Here is a 21,217-nt window from a genome sequence, read left to right as displayed (position 1 = left end):
GCTGTGACACCGCACGGACCGCCCCCTTAGAAAGGAGGCGGTTCGCCCGTCACAGCGACGTCGCCGGACAGGTAAGTATGTGTGACGGCTGTTGTGCGACACGGGCAGCGATTTGCCCGTGTCGCGCAACAGATGGGGGTGGGTACCCACACTAGCGATATCGGGACCGATATCGCAGTGTGTAAAGGAGCCTTTAGGGTACGGTTCCACTTGCGTTTTTCACGGACGAGTGCAATCCGATAAAACATCGGATTACTCTCACTCTAGTGCAAAACTATGGAGCAGTGTTGATCTGTGATTGATTTCTCATGCCATAATGGCATGCAAAAGGAGTTGCAGCTTGCTGCATTTGTGAGCAAGTCTCAGCTCATGCACCCCCATACAAGTCTATAGGTGCATATGAAACACTGCACTGCACTCGCATGTAATCTGACTGCAGTGCGATGACCGCAGAGACAGGCAGGGGAGGAGATGGGGAGAAAGTGCTCCCTCCCTCTTCTCCACAGCTATGATACGATCGCAAGATCGCATCACAGTTGCATGACTCTCGGCTGATGCTTGCAGCAGAGGGTCATTAGCATATGAAGCTGTGCGCAAGTGGAACCGTAGCCTTAGTCAATTACAACAATCAAAACTTTTGCCTTCAGCATCTAAACTCTATACACCAACCCATTCATACAATTATTAACTTATCGTTAGTTAAGTAGGAACCGGTCAAGTCCAATATGCACCCAGAACCAAGAGCAGTTCTGGGTGCATATTTCTAATCCCTGCCTAACTGTCCTATCATCTAGTAGCATACATAAAGATATTTTTAGAAAAAGATTTGTTCCCCTGACTAGCTCACCCTCTTAGCATGTTAGCACACCCACAGGGGTGTGTTAACATGCTATAAAATGCCCATTGTCCAGCGCCATTATCAGTGACATGCGTACTTGTGTCCGTTGTCACCGTCTCAGACGCTGGGTTTAGGTTCAGTGTGCATGATCAGAAGTCACCGCACTTCCGGTCATGTGCACTATAAAGCCGGGTGTACGTGTCCCACCTTCAGAGAGGTCTAGTGTGAATGACTGGAAGTTGTCCTTGAGAACTACTCCCTGCGCTCATTAGCATATCATAAAGGGTCTTTTGAAATACTTTTTCTAAAGATCTCTTTATGTATGCTACTAGATGCTGGGAGAGTTAGGCGTGGATTAGAACTACGCACCCAGAACTACTTGTGGTTCTGGGTGCATATTGGACCTGAGAGGTTCCCTTTAACAAACTTTTCCTAAACTGAAAGAACAAGCATAAATGCATTGCTCACTGACGTCACATGGAAGTGGAGAAAAATAGACAAAGAGATGGCACACAGATGAAAAATGTAAAAAAATTGTTAGCGTTTTTTGGATTTATCTTACACGCTCATCTGCAGCTACCTTAAAGCTTAAGATATTGGGTACTTAAAGGGACTCGGTCAGCACAGGATGACTGTTAAAACCAAATACAGGTGTTTGGTGCACCATGTTATGGCTAAACTTGTGATTGCACCTTCTCACCTCCTTCTTTTCAATTTATCGTCACCTTTCTCTGACTCTATGAAGCCAGAGCTGTCAATTAAACAGGGAAGGGTAGGGATAGAGCGAAAACAGGCATGTGGAAAGGTGCATTTAAATGTTTGGTCAATGAGCGCCTGTACTACGTTTGAACAATTTTCTGTGCTGACAGTTCCTTTAACCTCTTCCCGACATATGATGTACCCAGTACATGATGTTGAGTCAGCAGTTCCTGACCGACGTATTAGGTTCGTCATGGCGATCATACGGGCACAGGAGCGATCACCACCAGGACTTCGGCTTATCTGACAGCTGAGATGCGGCCCTCACAGCCAGGAGTAGTGCCTAATAGTAATCACAGCATTTAGAGGCTGGGAGGAGTGCTCTCCCTCTTCCAGGTGATCAGCACCTGGGAGATTTGATCATGGGGGCCCGTTTATTGCCATGGCAACCCAAAGTCGTCATGACAACCTCTGGGTCACACTGCTACGGCAAGCCTCTGGGATCATGGCAAGAGCATGATCGCAGAGGCTTCTGTCAGTGCAGCACAGACAGGTATAATGTATTGAAATGCTGGTGCATTGCAATACGTTATACCAGTGATCAATGTAACAAAAGTTAATTTCCAATATATCTGTTCTCAAAATAGGCTATAGTCAGCAGTGGGGTACCGCAGGGATCTGTGCTAGGACCAATTCTTTTTAATCTCTTTATTAATGACCTTGAGGATGGGATTGATAGTAAAGTGTCAGTCTTTGCTGACAACACCAAACTATGTAGGACATTAAAAACGGACCTTGATAGTACAATAGTACAAAACGATGACGCTAAGATGTCAGAATGGGCAGACACTTGGCAAATGAGATTTAATGTTGATAAATATAAAGTAATGCACCTAGGACGGAGTAATCCTATAGCTGCATATACTTTAAATGGAAGTGAACTCAGAACTACAGAACATTAGAAGGACTTGTGTATTCTGGTTACAAATAAGCTGAGCAGCAGCACTCAATGTCAGTCAGCAGCTGCAAAAGCAAACAAGATTTCAGGGTGTGTAAAAAGAGAGATTAGATCCTGTGATTCCAATGTATTGTTACCCCTCTATAAATCACTTGTAAGGCCACATCTAGAGTATGGGATCCAGTTTTGGGCTCCACATTTTAAAAAGGACATTCAGAAGTTAGAGTCAGTTCAAAGGCAGGCAACTAGATTATTGCAATGAATGGAAGGCCTCCCATATGATGAGAGGTTGAGAAAGTTGGATTTCTTTAGCTTAGAAAAAAGGCGTCTCAGAGGAGATCTCATTTATATGTATAAATACATGTGTGGTCAATATAAAGGACTGGCTCATGACTTATTCCTTCCAATAACAATACTAAAGACTAGGGGGCATACACTGCGAGTGGAAGAAAAGCGATTCCGGCAGCTAAATAGGAAAGGGTTCTTTACAGTTAGAGCAGTCAGACTGTGGAATGCCCTACCACAAGAGGTAGTAATGGCAGATACTATAACAGTTTTTAAAAAAGGGCTGGATGATTTCCTCAGTACACATAACATTGTCGGTTATAAATGACTTAATGACAAAATGTATAATTGGTGGCGGAAGGTTGAACTAGATGGACCTAGGTCTTTTTTCAACCTATGTAACTATGTGTAAATCTCTGAAAAACGTGATTCAGACAAAATTACCAAAGGAAAATTCACTGTAATGTGCCATGTGGAGTCACTTTGGTCTTTCGTCTAGCCTGTGGGCGGGTGGTTTCGATCTCTTTATGCGCCTTAGACATGCACCAAAGTGCGGTCAATAACAGTTTTATGTACCTGTGAAAAGAAGAACACGGCTGAACAGAGGTCAAACAGGGTCCAAAGTACCTCTGCTCCTCAGTAATCCAATAATGTAATGCTAGAGATCTCTTATTCATTGTTAGCATTTTAGCGTGCAGCTGTATGTGTTTTGTAGTTATGTGTTTTCAGCTAGCACCTGTTCACACCTGTTGGTTGTGCGGGTCAGTCTTTTTGATATACTGTATTTGTAGTGCATTTCTTTCTGATTGAGCACTCTGCCCTGTAACCAGGCTGTGTTCATACCCCATAACACTATAAATCCCAGGAATTTCGAGCTCCTTAGGGTTCCAATGGTAGAAATGTCAAATGACCCCTCTCTGGGACTTCTAGTGTTAAGGGCTCATTCGCATGTACCTGCTGAATTTTCTGCAGCGATTTGACAGAACATGTGCGCTTCAAATCGCTGCAGAAACACTGCATAATGGATGCAGTTTTTCTGTACAAAAAAAGCCGATTTCATGCGCTATGGCTGCTGCCCCCACCATAGACAGAGTGGGAGCTGCATCCATAGCGCATGGAATAATTGACATGCTCATTTTATAAACGCACGGATTTGGGTCAAAATTTTAGCACCCAAATCGCTGCGTTTGTGATGCCCTGGCCTATCAGGTCGTCACAGGGTATTGTGCAATCTGCCCTTCACACAATATCCTCATCCTCTTGGTTACGGATCCTTGTCTATTGGTGTTGCTAAGAGCCAAGCCAGTCAAAATCCTAAGAACACTTTGCACCACACCCACCACACACGCCATTGGGGGGCCTGAAGGGAATAGGGCCACCCACTTGGGGGGTTGGTAAGGAGAAATCTCAAAAGAAAGAAAAAGACAGATGGGGAAAGAGACAGACAGACGGGGAAAGAGACAGCTCTGGAAAAAGACAGCCGGGCAAAGAGACAGCCCTGGAAAGAGACAGCTGGGGAAAGAGACAGCCGGGGAAAGAGACAGCCGGGCAAAGAGACAGCCGGGCAAAGAGACAGCTGGGCAAAGAGACAGCCGGGGAAAGAGACAGCTGGGGAAAAAGACAGCTGGGGAAAGAGACAGCCGGGGAAAGAGACAGCCTGGGAAGGAGACATACCTGGAAAGAGACAGACCTGGAAAGAGACAGACCTGGAAAGAGACAGACCAAGACAGACGGAAAAGAGACAGACGGGGAAAGAGACAGACAGACACACACATAGAGACAGAGATAGAGAGAGACAGATGTCGCGGGCGGAGGAGGGGACGCTGAGCTCTCCCACTACTCGGGTCCGGCTGCTGCTGCCGCTGCTCGGTGGTGGCTCGAGCGGTGGGCCGGATCCCGGGGACTCGAGCGGCGTTCCTCGCCCGTGAGTGAAAAGGGTGGGGATTGATTGTGGGGATTAGATATTGTCCGTGACGCCACCCACGGTTGTGGTGAGATTGGTGACACCACCGCTGCTCTGGACGGGGGATCCCGGGAGCGATGACAGGGAGCAGCCTGGATGTTAGTTCTCCCCTCCGTGGGTAGGGGGTTGGTTGTCCCGGGGCCCGATGATGGGGTAGGGATGGATGTCAGGTGGATTACGGGGCCTGGTGAGGTGCAGGGTCGCGGGGGCAGCGCTGTACCGCACGGCACGGTGGTACTCACTCAGCCAATGATGAGGACACAGTTCTCGGTAAAACACACGGCTGGATGGACGGGTCCCACAGATGGCTGCGGTGTTGTTTCTCCCGGCAGGTTGATGGTGACTGCCTTTCCCTGCACCTATGTAGTGTAACGGTTCCAATGGGTTCCCACCGTTAACCCGCTCCCCAGCTTGGATGGGTGCTGAAGGAGCCCCTTTTGCCCGCAGGCTCTGCCCCTGGGAACTTTAGCCTTGGCGGTGACTGTGTTTCCCTCTCTCGGTTGGACGGTTGCCTTCTGTCGGGACTTGGCTGCTGGGAAACCCAGGAGGTTCCCTTCGCTAACTTATTTGGCAAATTCACGGCGACTCCTAGCCTTGCCAGGGTCCGTAAGCCCCTGCCGGATGGTGCTGGCTTCTCTTTGCGTACCGGTCCGGTACCGCTGGGCCACCGCCCGTCCACGGTCCTTACGGCTAGCTCCAATAGGCCACTCCTGCAGACGGTCACCACCGTCTGCCAACCTTGCTGATCCGTCCGGGCCACACACCCGGACCAACTTCAGGCTGCTTAACTGCCACTTTACTCCTCTCTCAACTCTACTGAAAACTGATCTGCCTGGTTTTCCCGCCTCCAGGACTGTGAACTCCTCGGTGGGCGGGGCCAACCGCCGGGGCCACCCCCCTGGTGTGAACATCAGCCCCTGGAGGAAGGCAACAAGGGTTTGTGTCTGACTTCGGTGTGCCTGACCGGGAGTGTGGTGTGTGTAGGTGTTGTTATCTGTGGCCCCTGGCTTGTCCAGGGCGCCACACAGACAGACACAGAGATGGAGATCGATAGACTGATACATATACAGACAGAGATAGAAATAGTCAGACAGACATAGATACAGACAGACAAGGAAAGAGACAGACAGAGAGACAGACAGACAGCGACACACAGACAGAGACTGGGAGAGAGACAGAGACAGTCATTATCCCGGGCAACGCCCGGGTACTACAGCTAATGTACCATAAAGAAAAGACTTCATGAGAGCAAATACAGAGGGTTCACCACAAGAAGCAAACCATTAACCCATTTGCGACATTGAAAGTAGCTTGCACATCTTAATGGCCAGTGTGTTCCTGACCAAGGAATTCAAGGGACATCCTCCCTTTCATGTGATCACTGTGACTGCAGCGAAAAGTGATCACATGAAGATGCCTGTTGTTTTTGTCAGCAGGGCACCTGCCACCTGCTTTTGAGACCATGGGGGAGGAGGGGTTGTCACAGCCCTTCCCTCTCCCCGCAACAACGATTGTGAAGATTGGATTTTTTTTAATCCCAAACAGCCAATCACAGCGATTCTAGTGTTTCAGGCTATGAAATAGCCTAAAACATTGAGGTTCAGCTATGATCGGTGCAGTAAAAGCAGCATAGATTGGAGCTGGACATCAGTAGCGTCACCAGCCCCAGCGTTGATTGGAGCGATCATGCAATGACATGAGATCGCTTCTATCAGAGAGCATAGACGCAGTCTGACCTCCCAGTGACTACTCTGCTCAGCCTCATTCCAGCTTGGAGATGTGTGGAGAGCGGTCACTGTGGTGTTCTGCTGCTGATCTGCTGGGCTTTGTGGTACCACAAGCTATTTTAGGCCTGTACCACCACTGCTGCTGGTGTTGCTGACTGAAGAAAGATTTTTTTTTTCCTCTTCCTGACTAGTTCCTTTTCTCTTTTCCAGTCTACCCCAATTCCTCTATCACCCCTCCCCCCCCCTCCCCTCTCCCTAACCCCTTCCCCATCCCCTCTTCTGCCGCTAAGCGCTGAACAGTACTTGATCGCTGATCAGAACTTGATCGCTTATTTTTTGTCAGATTTTTTTTCCACCCCCTCTGTGCGTGTGTCCTGCAGCTACCGAGCACTGATGAGTCATGCATATCACTGATCGGCATCCATGTTTGCTTTTGGCCAGGACTTTTTTTTTTCCTGTCCATTTTTCTCTCCCCTTTTTCCCACCTCTATGAGTGTGTTCTGCAGCCATGAAGCCACTGGTCAGTGATGCACATCACTGATTGGCATCTGTGCTTGGTTTTGGCCAGGATTTTTTTTTCCCCCCTCTTCTTTCTCCCCCCCCCCATCTGTGAGTGCCTTCTGCAGCCATTGAGCGCTGATCGGTGATGCATGCTGTTGTTAGGGGGATTTTTTTCAACAAGTGTAAAAAAAAAAACAAGATAAAAAGTAAAAGAAAACTATTTTAGATTAGTTGATAGGGCTAGATAAGGGACAGTAAAAATATGCTGAATTAATCGCCGTTTGCTACCATATTTTTTTATAAATAAAGTCAGGGTTAGTGTCAGATTAGTTGATAGGACTAGATTAGGGACAATAAAAATATACTTTAGTACAGCATTTTTTACTGAATATGAGTCAAGACACCAGCATCAGTCAGTTGTAGGCGCTCAGTAATTATTTTTTTTTACCAATGTCCATTTAGTAATTGTAGGTTCAGATTTGTAGTGGAAAAATCTTGTAGTACTTTTAGTTTGTTTTACTCCATAGAGTAACGTTTAGCTGCGGGTGCTCAGTAACTTTTTTAGTTGATGTCCATTTATTAATTGTAATTTGTTTTTTTTACTGCATAGAATAACAGTTAGGCTGGAAACACATCTATGCGAGTAAAATCGGTCCGACTGGGCTGCAAAAAACTCGGCTGATTTTAGTTCACGTTAGGTCCGAGTGCAACGCAAGTGCGATGATTTTTCTGAATAAATTAATGATTTTACTAGCGTGTGTAATGCGTGTGTAATGCGTATTTTTTACTATGTCATCTGCCATTCAGCTCTGCTACATGGCCGCTGACAGCAGACACAGACAGCCATGTAGCAGAGCTGAATGGCAGATGACAGCAGACACAGACAGAGCCGCACGATCAGAATGAACTCGGGTGAACTTGACCCGACTTCATTGTCATGCTGCGGCTCTGTCTGTGCCGCGTCCTGATTAGCGGTCACCTGTGAAGGGCTCACCGGTGACCGCTAAACTCCTGAGTGACTGAAGTTAGCAGCCCTCTCTCATACTCACCGATCCCCGATCCCCGGCGCGGCGCTGCACGGCGTTCACACTGCCCTGGCGGCTTTTACTATTTTGAAAAAGCCGGCCGCTCATTAAACAATCTCGTATTCCCTGCTTTCCCCGCCCACAGGCGCCTATGATTGGTTGCAGTGAGACACGCCCCCACGCTGAGTGACAGGTGTCTCACTGCACCCAATCACAGCAGCTTCAGGCAACCCAACAATTCATCTGAGGAGAACGGAGCCTTTATGATCTGTTCCCACCCACTCCAGAATCGGGGCATTAGCACAATGAGGGGAATAGGACTTTCCAAACCAAAACGGTCCAGAAAATCCCAAGCGTGAGCCCTGAGAGCAAGCTCCCACATTTAGCCACAGTGGGGAGCGGAGCCCGGCAAGTTCCATATTACTGGGCCACCACGTTGAAGTTAAACTTAGTGCCAGGAGGCAAGTCACGGATCACCAGGAAACACTATAGGGGACGGGACCCGGACAAGCTCCCCTCAGCAGCAGCGGCACCCAGAGAGTTGGTTTACCCAGTTGTCAGCGTCTGCTTATTGACTGAGTGAGTACGAGAGTGACCCCTGCATCCCACGGCACCCCACATCGAGTCCCGGGGCATCCCCCCTACCCGTGGAGGGCTACGACACCATGCTGCCTCACTTCATCACCCCGGGTACTCCCAACGGCAGTGGCGGTACTTCCAAATTACCATACACCACGGGTGGCATCACAAATTATATCAATTCCCCTGTAAATACCCCCTTTCATTTGAGTTGCCACACGGAGACCCTCGAGCCACAGCGGACCCGGATCCGAGCAGCTTGGCTGCTTCCACGGGGATGGCACATTTGCTTTACTGAACATGCCCAGAAACCACCCTGGCATGATCACAGAGTCTCTCTCTCTCTCTCAACCCTCAACCCTCACCCTTCCACAGCGGCATGAGCATTTGCAGGCTGTCAGGTTGAGTTCCACTGACTCCCGATCACATGACTCTAATGCCCGCCCATAAACTGCAAGTTAAAGTATCCCGTCAAATAACAATTGCCTTTGCATGCGTTCAACAGGATCCAGTCATATGCGGTTTGAGTTTTTTTGATGTACGTCAAAAGCATGTTAAAAAAAATGTAGTGTGAAAGTACCCTTATCAACCTCACACCAGAAAATTATGAGCTGCAGATTCCTGATTTTGTGGCCCATAAAGGAATCCAATTTGACACTGCTGGCCTCACAGAAATTGACTTTTTCAGTCTTTTTCTCCTAAGATTTTGTAAATTTTATGGTGTTTCAAACAAATTTGTGTGCCCAACAATTTCTTGTCAAGACTGCACTTCATAATTTGCTAATTGGACTCCCATTGAGGCCTAAAACACACTTCCGCAAAAAAAAGTCTGTGTCTCACGGTCCGTTTTTCGGGTCTGTGTTCCGTTTTTTAGGGGCGTTTCTCCAGTACGTATGGCATCCGTGTGATGGCATATGCGAGCCGTGTGTGCGTGTGTAATGTCCGTATTGACATAAAATACGTACGTGTGCTGTCCGTGTGCTGTCCGTTTTTAAAGGCCCGCATTCTTACCCAATTAACGTTGTTAATCATTCATCATGAGATACTGGTGTTTTTGTTTACCATCAATTTACCTGATAGATTGGTAACAAGTGTTTCAGATTTTGTGATTAAAAACGGACACGGACGATACGTGCTGAACATGGACATACTCCGTGTGCGGTCCGTGCAGGCACGGACCCATAGACTAAAGCGGGTCCGTGCCTGCGTGCTGCCGGCCAAAAACGGACATGTCGTCCGTGTAGAAAAGCGCACACACGTACTTACCACATGGACACACATTCCGTGTGATTTTACGTGTGTGTGCCATCTACCATTGAATAACATGGGTCTCCGTGTATCCGTGTCTCCGGTACGTGCAAATACGTACCGCACACGTACAAAAAAACGGATGTGTGTTGCGGGTCTGACACAGTAGAAATGATGAAGTTTTGGGGCCTTGCTCTTTACATGGGGTTAGAGAAGAAACCAGAACTTTGGCAATATTGATGTGTAGATGTTTTATATAACACTCCAGTATTCCGCATGACTATGCCCTGACAAATGTTTACATTACAAGGATAATGGACAGTGTCCACCCCACGAAGACCACAACTTTGACAAACTTTTCAAAGTGAGGTCAGTCATTGATCACTTCAGCAACAAATTTGCTGAAGTGTACATTCCCCAAAGGGAAATCTGTGTAAATGAGTCCCTAATCCATTTCAAGAGCAGGGTCAAATTCTGGCAATACCTACCCAGTAAGAGGGCCAGGTATGAAATTGAACTCTACAGTCATGGCCAAAAGTTTTGAGAATGCTACAAATATTAATTTTTACAAAGTCTACTGCTTAAGTTTTCCTAATGGCAATTTGCATATACTCCAGAATGTCATAAAGAGGGATCAGCTTAACAGCAATTACTTGCAAAGTCAATATTGGCTAAGAAAATGAACTTTAACCCCCAAAGCACATTTCAACATCATTGCATTTCTGCCTTAAAAGGAGCAGCTAACATTGTTTTAGTGATTGTTCCATTAACACAGGTGTGGGTGTTGATGAGGACAAGGCTGGAGATCAATCAGTCATGATTAAGTAAGAATGACACCACTGGACACTCTAAAAGGTGGCTGGTGCTTGGTATCATTGTTTCTCTTCAGTTAACCATGGTTATCTCTAAAGAAACACGTGCAGCCATCATTGCTCTTGTTACGCTCACCGAGGAGCGGCGAGCGTCCGGAGGTGGACCCACTGGACCGTGCACCGGACTCCCCTGAGAAGGCGACCAGCAGCGAACCCCTATACAGGGACTGTGCGGCACCTCCCCAGAAGGCCTAAATGCACGGCAGCCAGGAACCGGTAGTAAGAGTCTCTGTAGGGCCAGGTGTAGCAAGGTCGTGACGTCCACAGCCGGCAGGACACGGAAACTGCACCGGAGATGTTCACAGCAGGTGACGTCCGCAGCAGGTACGGCACGGATAATGTCCACGGCAGGTAGGGCACGGTGACGTCCACTGTCGGTATGAGCGGTGACGTCCACAGCAGGTACGGTACAGATAATGTCCAGGTAGGGCACGGTGACGTCCACTGTCGGTATGAGCGGTGACGTCCACAGCCGGAATGGTACGGATGGCACTACGGTGAGACAAGGGATTAGAACCAGGTATCAAGCACAGAAAACAGATAACAGCACAAGGGGTCTGGACACTGGCAAGGCTCTAATGGAAGCGTTGCTCGGGCGCCTGCTGCTGGGGGAGGTGAACCTAAATACCCATTAGGTAACAGGTGACCTCTGAAGTCACTTCCAGAAAACGGGGCATACCGCTTTAAGAAAGGGGGCGTGGCCTCGCGCGCAGCCTAGAGTCACTTACTGCAGCTCTGTGTAAGGAAGGGAGACAGGAAGAGGCTGCAGCATGCCTGGGAGCAGGACGTACATCAGGACCCGGAGTAGGAGCAGCGCCTGCAGAGCCATGGGACCGGTAACAGGAAGGCCGTCGCTGCCTGGGGCTATGACTGGGACTGGGCACATGTGAGGGAGCGCGCCCCCCACGGGGTCTGGTGGGACCAGGCGCTACAGTACCCCCCCCGAAGACACCCCCTCCTCAGGAAGCTCCGGAGGAGACGAGGAGCATCCACGTCCTCCGCAGGTACCCACGTCCTCTCCTCAGGACCGAACCCCTTCCAGTCTACCAGATAGTAGGTTCTACCTCGGACCTCCTTAGCCGCAAGGATGGCTTTTACCTCATAGACGTCGTCATCACCAACAGGAGGAGGCGTATTACCAGGATCACTGTGGAAACGGCTCAGGACCACCGGCTTGAGGAGGGACACATGGAAGGAGTTCGGGATGCGAAGTGTAGACGGCAGCTTCAACTTGTAGGACACCTCATTGATCCGTCGGAGCACTTCAAAGGGACCAATAAAGCGGGGACCCAGCTTGTAGGATGGCATCTTCAGGTGGACATACTTGGATGAGAGCCAGACTTTATCTCCGGGTTGAAAGAAAGGAACATCCAGACGGTTCTTGTCGGCGTGTTTCTTCATGCGGATGGAGGAACGTTCCAGAGTCGACTTGGTCTCAGCCCAGATGGCGGAGAAGGACCTCACGAGGTCATCAGCTGCAGGGATGCCTGAAGAACATGTCACAGGACACGGCACTTTAGGTCGCTGTCCATAAATCACATGGAACGGAGATTTAGCAGAGGACTCACTTTCATGGTTGTTATAGGAGAACTCGGCCCATGGAAGCAGTTTGACCCAGTTGCTGTGGTGTTCGTCCACGAAGTGGCGGAGATAGTTAGTCAAGACTTGGTTAATGCGCTCCACTTGCCCATTGGACTGAGGGTGGTAGGCAGAAGAAAAGTCCAATTGAACATCCATCATTTTGCAGACTGCTCTCCAAAACCGAGCGGTGAACTGGACCCCTCTGTCGGACACGATATGGAGAGGCAAGCCGTGAAGCCGGAAGATATGTTAAATGAATAATTCAGCAAGAACCGGAGCGGACGGTAGCCCGGAGAGTGGTGTGAAGTGGGCCATCTTGGAGAACCGGTCCACCACCACCCAGATGACTGTGCAGCCAGACGATTTTGGCAGGTCCGTGATGAAATCCATGCCGATATGTTGCCAGGGAGCGGATGGTACGGGTAAAGGAAGCAAAGGGCCCGCTGGAAGAGTCTTCGGGACCTTGTTCCGGGCACAGGAGGAACTGGATGAAACAAAGTCCTGGACGTCTTGACGTAGCCCTGGCCACCAGTAATATCAGGATATCAATTGCAGAGATTTCTTTTGACCCACATGACCTGCTATTCGGGAAGAGTGTCCCCACCGGAGTACGCGTTCCCTATCGACCTCAGCAACAAACGTCTTACCGGGAGGAAGGTGGTGCATGTCAACTGGTGCCGCCATTAGCTTGGAAGGTTCAATGATGTGCCGAGGTTCATCTTCCTGATCCTCTAACAGGAATGATCGAGACAGCGCATCGGCCTTCAGGTTCTTCTCGGCTGGACGGAAATGCAGAACAAAATCAAAGCGGGCAAAGAATAATGACCATCGGGCCTGTCGGGGGTTTAGCCTGTTGGCTGTCTGGAGATATGCCAGATTCTTGTGGTCAGTATAGATGGTAACTGGATGTAATGACCCTTCCAGCAGGTATCGCCACTCTTCCAGGGCCAGCTTGATTGCCAGCAACTCACGGTCTCCGATTGAGTAGTTTCGTTCTGCTGGGGAGAAAGCCTTAGAAAAGAAGCCACAGCTTACTGTCTTACCCTCTGACGTTTTCTGTGTAAGAACCGCACCGGCTCCGGATGAGGAGGCATCTACCTCAAGGATAAACGGCTTGTTAGTGTCGGGTCTGTGTAAGGCTGCAGCAGAAGCGAAGGCTCGTTTAAGGGACATGAATGATTCTTCAGCTTCCAGGGTCCATTTCTTAGGGTTCTCCCCTTTGCGAGTGAGAGAGGATATGGGACGCACCAGAGACGAGAAGTGTGGAATGAATTGCCGGTAATAGTTGGCGAATCCCAGGAATCGCTGGATAGCCTTCAACCCTTCCGGACGGGACCAATTCAGTACGGCTGATACCTTATCGGGGTCCATCTTTAGGCCAGTATCAGAGACTATGTGGCCAAGGAAGGGTAGCGAGGTCTGCTCAAACAGGCATTTCTCGAGTTTGGCGTAAAGGCGATTCTCTCTCAATCTCCGCAGGACAAGACGGACATGTCTTCGGTGGGTATGCAAGTCCGGAGAGAAGATAAGGATGTCGTCTAAATACACAACCACACAGGTGTATAGAAGGTCACGGAAGATGTCATTCACGAACTCCTGGAAGACCGCTGGAGCGTTACTGAGCCCGAAGGGCATCACTCGATATTTATAGTGCCCGTCCCGAGTGTTGAATGCAGTCTTCCATTCGTCTCCCGACCGAATGCGGACCAGATTGTACGCACCCCGGAGATCTAATTTGGAGAAGATCTTGGCACCTTGAAAGCGGTCAAACAGTTCCGGTATCAGGGGTAGCGGGTATCTGTTCTTAAGCGTGATCTTATTCAATCCGCGGTAGTCAATGCAAGGCCGTAGACCCCCGTCCTTTTTCCCCACAAAGAAGAAGCCCGCTCCGGCAGGAGAGGAGGATTTTTGGATGAAGCCTCGTGCTAGATTTTCCTTTATGTAATCAGGCATGACTTGGGTCTCTTCTCGGGACAGAGGGTAGATGCGCCCACGCGGAGGGGTTGCCCCGGGGAGCAGGTCGATGGGACAATCGTAGGGTCTGCGTGGCGGCAACGTCTCAGCCTCCCTCTTGTCAAAGACATCGGCATAGGCCCAACAGGCAGGGGGTAACCCGGGAAGGGTGACCGGTTCAACGGGTCGGTGCGGAGGATGCACTGGTTTCAGGCAGTTGCTGTGGCAAGACGCACCCCATTGCAGGATGTCTCCAGAATCCCAGTCCAGTACTGGCTTGTGCGACCGAAGCCAGGGTATTCCCAGTAGTAGGGCATGCGTCATGCCAGGGAGTACGTGGAAGGCGATGGTTTCAGAGTGTAGCAACCCCACTTGCATAGTACAGTTCTCCGTGATGTACCGGATGGGTTCGGATAGCGGTTTTCCATCCACGGAAGAAAGACTGATCGGGGTAGCAAGACATCGGACGGGAATCTGGTGTAGGTCCACCACGGATTGTTGGATAAAGTTCCCGGCAGAGCCTGAATGTAGGAACGCATGCTCTGACAACCGGATGGAACCACAGGACAGGGATACAGGTACATGGAGAAAAGGAGAGGACTTGGCAGGACCTAGGGTGGCCTCTCCGATGGACCCTAGGCTCTGTAGCTTCCCGGCTTTACTGGACAGTCCTGAATCAGATGTTTGGCACTTCCGCAGTAGAAGCACTCTTCTGCCATTCTCCGATTCCTCTATCGCAGTCTGGACTCACTGACGCGATCGACCTCCATGGGCTCATGCGGAGCAGTAGGCCGGGTAGAGGGAGGTGACATCGGCCTTTGGAAGGTGGGCGCAAGGCGCGGGGTTCTTCTCGCCCGGGTGACTTCTCTGGCATGCTCTTGGAAACGGAGATCAATACGGGTAGCCAGAGAGATCAGCTCTTCCAGGGTGGTAGGTACATCCCGGCCGGCCAGTTCATCCTTGATTTTACCGGATAACCCTTCCCAGAAGGCAGCTATCAAGGCGTCATTGTTCCACTTGAGTTCGGAGGACAGAGTGCGGAATTCGATTGCATACTGTCCCACGGTGAGATTCCCCTGGTGGATTCTCATGAGCGAAGAGGCAGTAGACGAGAGACGGCCTGGCTCATCGAACACCTTACGGAAGGTGGTCAGAAAGACGGACAGGACTTGAACAACGGGTCATTCCTCTCCCAGAGCGGATTCATCCAAGCCAGAGCCTGACCAGTCAGATGAGACATGATAAATGCGATTTTCGAGCGATCAGTCGCTTGCTGCAGCGGCGACAGCTCAAAGTGCAGGGAGCACTGGTTTAAGAAACCGCGACACAAACGGGGATCCCCTCCATACATGGGTGGGGAGGCCAGGCGGGAAGGAGACATGCATGTCGATAATCCCGCAGAGTCGGGGGTTGTTGAGGAGGCCGGATTCTGCAGGGCGTATAGATGGGAATCCACGGACGCCATATATTCGGCCATGCGTCTCTTGGCCTCATGCTGGCGGGACAGTTCCTTCTGTAGTTCACTTAACTGGGAGCCGTCGGAGGATCCGGAGGTTTGCATGGATGCCAGACGGGATTCCACAGACTTCATGTGAGCCACTAATCTTGCTTGGGTCTCGCGTTGGCGGGAGAGCTCCTGTTGCAGGTCAGTCAGCGGGTTAACCTTGATCCCGGCGGAGTCCATGGCCCGAGCAAACTGTTACGCTCACCGAGGAGCGGCGAGCGTCCGGAGGTGGACCCACTGGACCGTGCATCATGAGATACTGGTGTTTTTGTTTACCATCAATTGACCTGATAGATTGGTAACAAGTGTTTCAGATTTTGTGATTAAAAACGGACACGGACGATACGTGCTGAACATGGACATACTCCGTGTGCGGTCCGTGCAGGCACGGACCCATAGACTAAAGCGGGTCCGTGCCTGCGTGCTGCCGGCCAAAAACGGACATGTCGTCCGTGTAGAAAAGCGCACACACATACTTACCACATGGACACACGTTCCGTGTGATTTTACGTGTGTGTGCCATCTACCATTGAATAACATGGGTCTCCATGTATCCGTGTCTCCGGTACGTGCAAATACGTACCGCACACGTACAAAAAAACGGATGTGTGTTGCGGGTCTGACACAGTAGAAATGATGAAGTTTTGGGGCCTTGCTCTTTACATGGGGTTAGAGAAGAAACCAGAACTTTGGCAATATTGATGTGTAGATGTTTTATATAACACTCCAGTATTCCGCATGACTATGCCCTGACAAATGTTTACATTACAAGGATAATGGACAGTGTCCACCCCACGAAGACCACAACTTTGACAAACTTTTCAAAGTGAGGTCAGTCATTGATCACTTCAGCAACAAATTTGCTGAAGTGTACATTCCCCAAAGGGAAATCTGTGTAAATGAGTCCCTAATCCATTTCAAGAGCAGGGTCAAATTCTGGCAATACCTACCCAGTAAGAGGGCCAGGTATGAAATTGAACTCTACAGTCATGGCCAAAAGTTTTGAGAATGCTACAAATATTAATTTTTACAAAGTCTACTGCTTAAGTTTTTCTAATGGCAATTTGCATATACTCCAGAATGTCATAAAGAGGGATCAGCTTAACAGCAATTACTTGCAAAGTCAATATTGGCTAAGAAAATGAACTTTAACCCCCAAAGCACATTTCAACATCATTGCATTTCTGCCTTAAAAGGAGCAGCTAACATTGTTTTAGTGATTGTTCCATTAACACAGGTGTGGGTGTTGATGAGGACAGGGCTGGAGATCAATCAGTCATGATTAAGTAAGAATGACACCACTGGACACTCTAAAAGGTGGCTGGTGCTTGGTATCATTGTTTCTCTTCAGTTAACCATGGTTATCTCTAAAGAAACACGTGCAGCCATCATTGCTCTTGTTACGCTCACCGAGGAGCGGCGAGCGTCCGGAGGTGGACCCACTGGACCGTGCACCGGACTCCCCTGAGAAGGCGCCAGCAGCGAACCCCTATACAGGGACTGTGCGGAGCCTCCCCAGAAGGCCTAAATGCATGGCAGCCAGGAACCGGTAGTAGGAGTCTCTGTAGGGCCAGGTGTAGCAAGGTCGTAACGTCCACAGCCGGCAGGACACGGAAACTGCACCGGAGATGTTCACAGCAGGTGACGTCCGCAGCAGGAACGGCACGGATAATGTCCACGGCAGGTAGGGCACGGTGACGTCCACTGTCGGTATGAGCGGTGATGTCCACAGCAGGTACGGCACAGATAATGTCCACGGTAGGTAGGGCACGGTGACGTCCACTGTCGGTATTAGCGGTGACGTCCACAGCCGGAATGGTACGGATGGCACTACGGTGAGACAAGGGATTAGAACCAGGTATCAAGCACAGAAAACAGATAACAGCACAAGGGGTCTGGACACTGGCAAGGCGCTAATGGAAGCGTTGCTCGGGCGCCTGCTGCTGGGGGAGGTGAACCTAAATACCCATTAGGTAACAAGTGACCTCTGAGGTCACTTCCAGAAAACGGGGCATACCGCTTTAAGAAAGGGGGCGTGGCCTCGCACGCAGCCTAGAGTCACTTACTGCAGCTCTGTGTAAGGAAGGGAGACAGGAAGAGGCTGCAGCATGCCTGGGAGCAGGACGTACATCAGGACCCGGAGCAAGAGCAGCGCCTGCAGAGCCATGGGACCGGTAAGAGGAAGGCCGTCGCTGCCTGGGGCTATGACTGGGACTGGGCACATGTGAGGGAGCGCGCCCCCCACGGGGTCTGGTGGGACCAGGCGCTACAGCTCTGCACAAAAATGGCCTAACAGGGAAGAGTATCGCAGCTACAAAGATTGCACTTCAGTCAACAATCTATCGCATCATCAAGAACTTCAAGGAGAGAGCTTCCATTGTTGCCAAAAAGGCTCCAGGGCGCCCAAGAAGGACCAGCAAACGCCAGGACCGTATCTTAAAACTGTTTCAGCTGCGGGATCGGACTACCAGCAGTGCCGAGCTAACTCAGCAATGGCAGCAGGCTGGTGTGAGTGCTTCTGCATGCACTGTGAGGCGGAGACTGCTTGAGCAAGGCCTGGTTTCAAGGAGGGCAGCAAAGAAGCCACTTCTCTCCAGAAAAAACATCAGGGACCGACTGATATTCTGCAAAAGGTACAAGGAGTGGACTGCTGAGGACTGTGGTAAAGTCATTTTCTCAGATGAATCCCCTTTTCGATTGTTTGGGACATCTGGAAAACAGCTTATTAGATGAAGAAGAGGTGAGCGCTACCACCAGTCTTGTCTCATGCCAACTGTTAAGCATCCTGAAACGATTCATGTGTGGAGTTGCTTCTCAGCCAAGGGAATCGGTTCACTCACAGTCTTGCCTAAAAACACAGCCATGAATAAAGAATGGTACTAGAATGTCCTCCAAGAGCAACTTCTCCCAACTGTCCAAGAGCAGTTTGGCGCTCAACGATGCCTTTTCCAGCATGATGGAGCACCTTGCCATAAAGCAAAGGTGATCACTAAATGGCTCATAGAACAAAACATAGAGATTTTGGGTCCATGGCCTGGAAACTCCCCAGATCTTAATCCCATTGAGAACTTGTGGGCAATCATCAAGAGACGGGTGGACAAACAAAAACCAACAAATTCTGGCAAAATGCAAGCATTCTTTATGCAAGAATGGACAGCTATCAGTCAGGATTTGATCCAGAAGTTGATTGAGAGCATTCCTGGGAGAATTGCAGAGGTCCTGAAGAAGAAGTGTCAACACTGCAAATATTGACTTGCTGCATTAACTCATTCTAACTGTCAATATAACCTTTTGGTACTCATAATATGATTGCAATTATATTTCTGTATGTGATGTAAACATCAGACAAACACAATTAAAAACCAGAGGGCAACAGATCATGTGAAAATATAATTTTGGTGTCATTCTCAAAACTTTTGGCCATGACTGTACAAGCTGTGCAAGAGTACCTCAGAGTACACCCACAGGTTTAGGGCTTATGAAGGAAAAGACACCCAGCTTCAACCGCTGAATGTTCCCCTGTCCTGGGAGTGAGTGGAAAAAATTGGGTGGCATTTGGTGCACCCACTGCTGGATCAGGGTTATCACCTGTACAAAGACAACTTTTGCACCAGCATCCCACTGTCCAAAGCCCTCTCTACCAGAGCTACCCCACCTTGCGGTACTGTGTGCAAAAATCAGAGCGGACTTCCTAGGATGCTAAGTGGGCAGCTGCGCAGAAAGGTCGAGATCAGAGACCAATGTAACGACACCATGCTTGTGGTCAGTACAAGGGCAAGAGGGATGTCCTTTTATTGACCACAATCTATAATGATGGCAGCAACAACACCACTGCACGGGGTTCTTCAACACATGTACACAAACCAAACAGTGTCCTGGGGGTAAATAAAAACATGGGGGGATTTGATCTCTCTGATCAAGTCCTCCAGCCCTACAGTGCCATGCGAAAAGCTAATGTGTGGTACAAGAAGCTGGCCGTGAACACTGTACATATGGCACTGAATAATGCTTATGTGCTATCACAATGTGCAGGCCAGACTGGTACTTTTTCCTTCAGTTCCACGGGGAAGTGATCAAGGCACTGATATTTTTAAATCAGGAAGGAGCGGGCCCCAATAGTTCTGGAACTGAATGTGTTTGTGTTGTACCAGGGCAACATTTCCCAAGTGAGATACCGTGTTTTTCCAAAAATAAGCCCTCCTTCAAAAATAAGCCCTAGTGAGAATTTTCAGCATTTTCGGAGCAAGGCTTAAATATAAGCCCTCCCCCAAAAATAAGCCCGAATCACGGTTCAATAATGAAGTGTCCTGCAGCTAAAAAAGTTACAGACACTGCAGGACACTTCATTATAGACAGCGAGACACCCCGTAATCATACTCCTCAGATGCCGAGCAGAGGACCTGTAGTGATCGCACACCTACACACATCAGATCTCACCTCCACACACATCCGATTTCACACCCACACACATCCCATCTCACACACAAACATCGGATCACACACACAAACATCGGATCGCACACACAATTAGATCACACACATAATCAAATCGCACACATAATCAGATCACGCGCACACACATTGGATTGCACACATACTCACCACATCCAGTGACACCGATTTCTTCTCGTCAGCAGAATCCTGAGAGGCTGTGCAGTGGAGCACAAGGACCTGCCGCAATGCTTTCTTACAGGACCTGCGGGACACATGTGACTTCCTCCCATCATTCCCTGCGGCCGGAGTATTCTTTAACGCTGGATGTGATTAGTGTGTGTGTGTGTCAGCGTCAGCGATCTGCTGTGTGTGAGTGTGTGTATGTATATGTCACCGATCTACTGTGTGTCAGCGATCTGCTGTGTGCGTGTGTGTATGTGTCAGCGTTCTCCTGTGTGTGTGTGTCAGCGATCTGCTGTGTGTGAGTGTATGTATGTGTCAACGATCTGCTGTGTGTGCCGCCCCTGCAGTAGTCGAACTGCTAGGATTCGGGGTCGCTGTGGCTCGAGGGTCTCCGGACCCGGCGGCTTGCGGCCACTTCGAAGTGTAAAAGGGGGGATATTTACAAGGGAGAGTTCGTGACGCCCCCCATGGTTCGCGGTAAGGTGCGTACCGCCGCTGCCGATGAGAGTACCCGGGGGAGATGAAGCGGGGCAGCCAGGTGATGTTCCCTCCACGGGTAGGGGAGATCCCGGGACTCTAGAGGATAGGTGGAGGATGGCGTGGTGAGGACTGTGTGGGCAGGCAGGACGCAGGGAGAGCAGTGTACTCACTCGAGCTTTGTGGATGTTGGTGCAAAATATATATATGACCCTTAAAAAGTTCAATTTTTATTAATTTACGCTAAAATCCAAACCCAGTGTATATCAAAAATTTAGAAAAAGAGAAAGGGAGGAGGGTAAAGTTCTCACCCTAAAATGCACCTCCCTCCTGTCCACTACCTACCGCGGAGGTCGGCACCCTAAATCTGATACGAATGTGGCGCCCCCA

The 21,217-nt window shown here is 49.6% G+C and overlaps 1 protein-coding gene across 1 annotated transcript in view; it reads right to left on the bottom strand.

The window, feature by feature from the left end:
• Window positions 1–21,217, bottom strand: part of QPCT (glutaminyl-peptide cyclotransferase) — a 585,853-nt gene that overhangs the window by 489,971 nt on the left and 74,665 nt on the right. The window lies entirely within an intron of this gene.

The sequence above is a fragment of the Anomaloglossus baeobatrachus genome, chromosome 3 (genome assembly GCF_048569485.1).
Source record: "Anomaloglossus baeobatrachus isolate aAnoBae1 chromosome 3, aAnoBae1.hap1, whole genome shotgun sequence".
In the NCBI taxonomy this organism is placed as follows: Eukaryota; Metazoa; Chordata; class Amphibia; order Anura; family Aromobatidae; genus Anomaloglossus; species Anomaloglossus baeobatrachus.
Note: the sequence above shows the minus strand (reverse complement) of the source record. Positions and strands in the feature narration are given on the sequence as shown.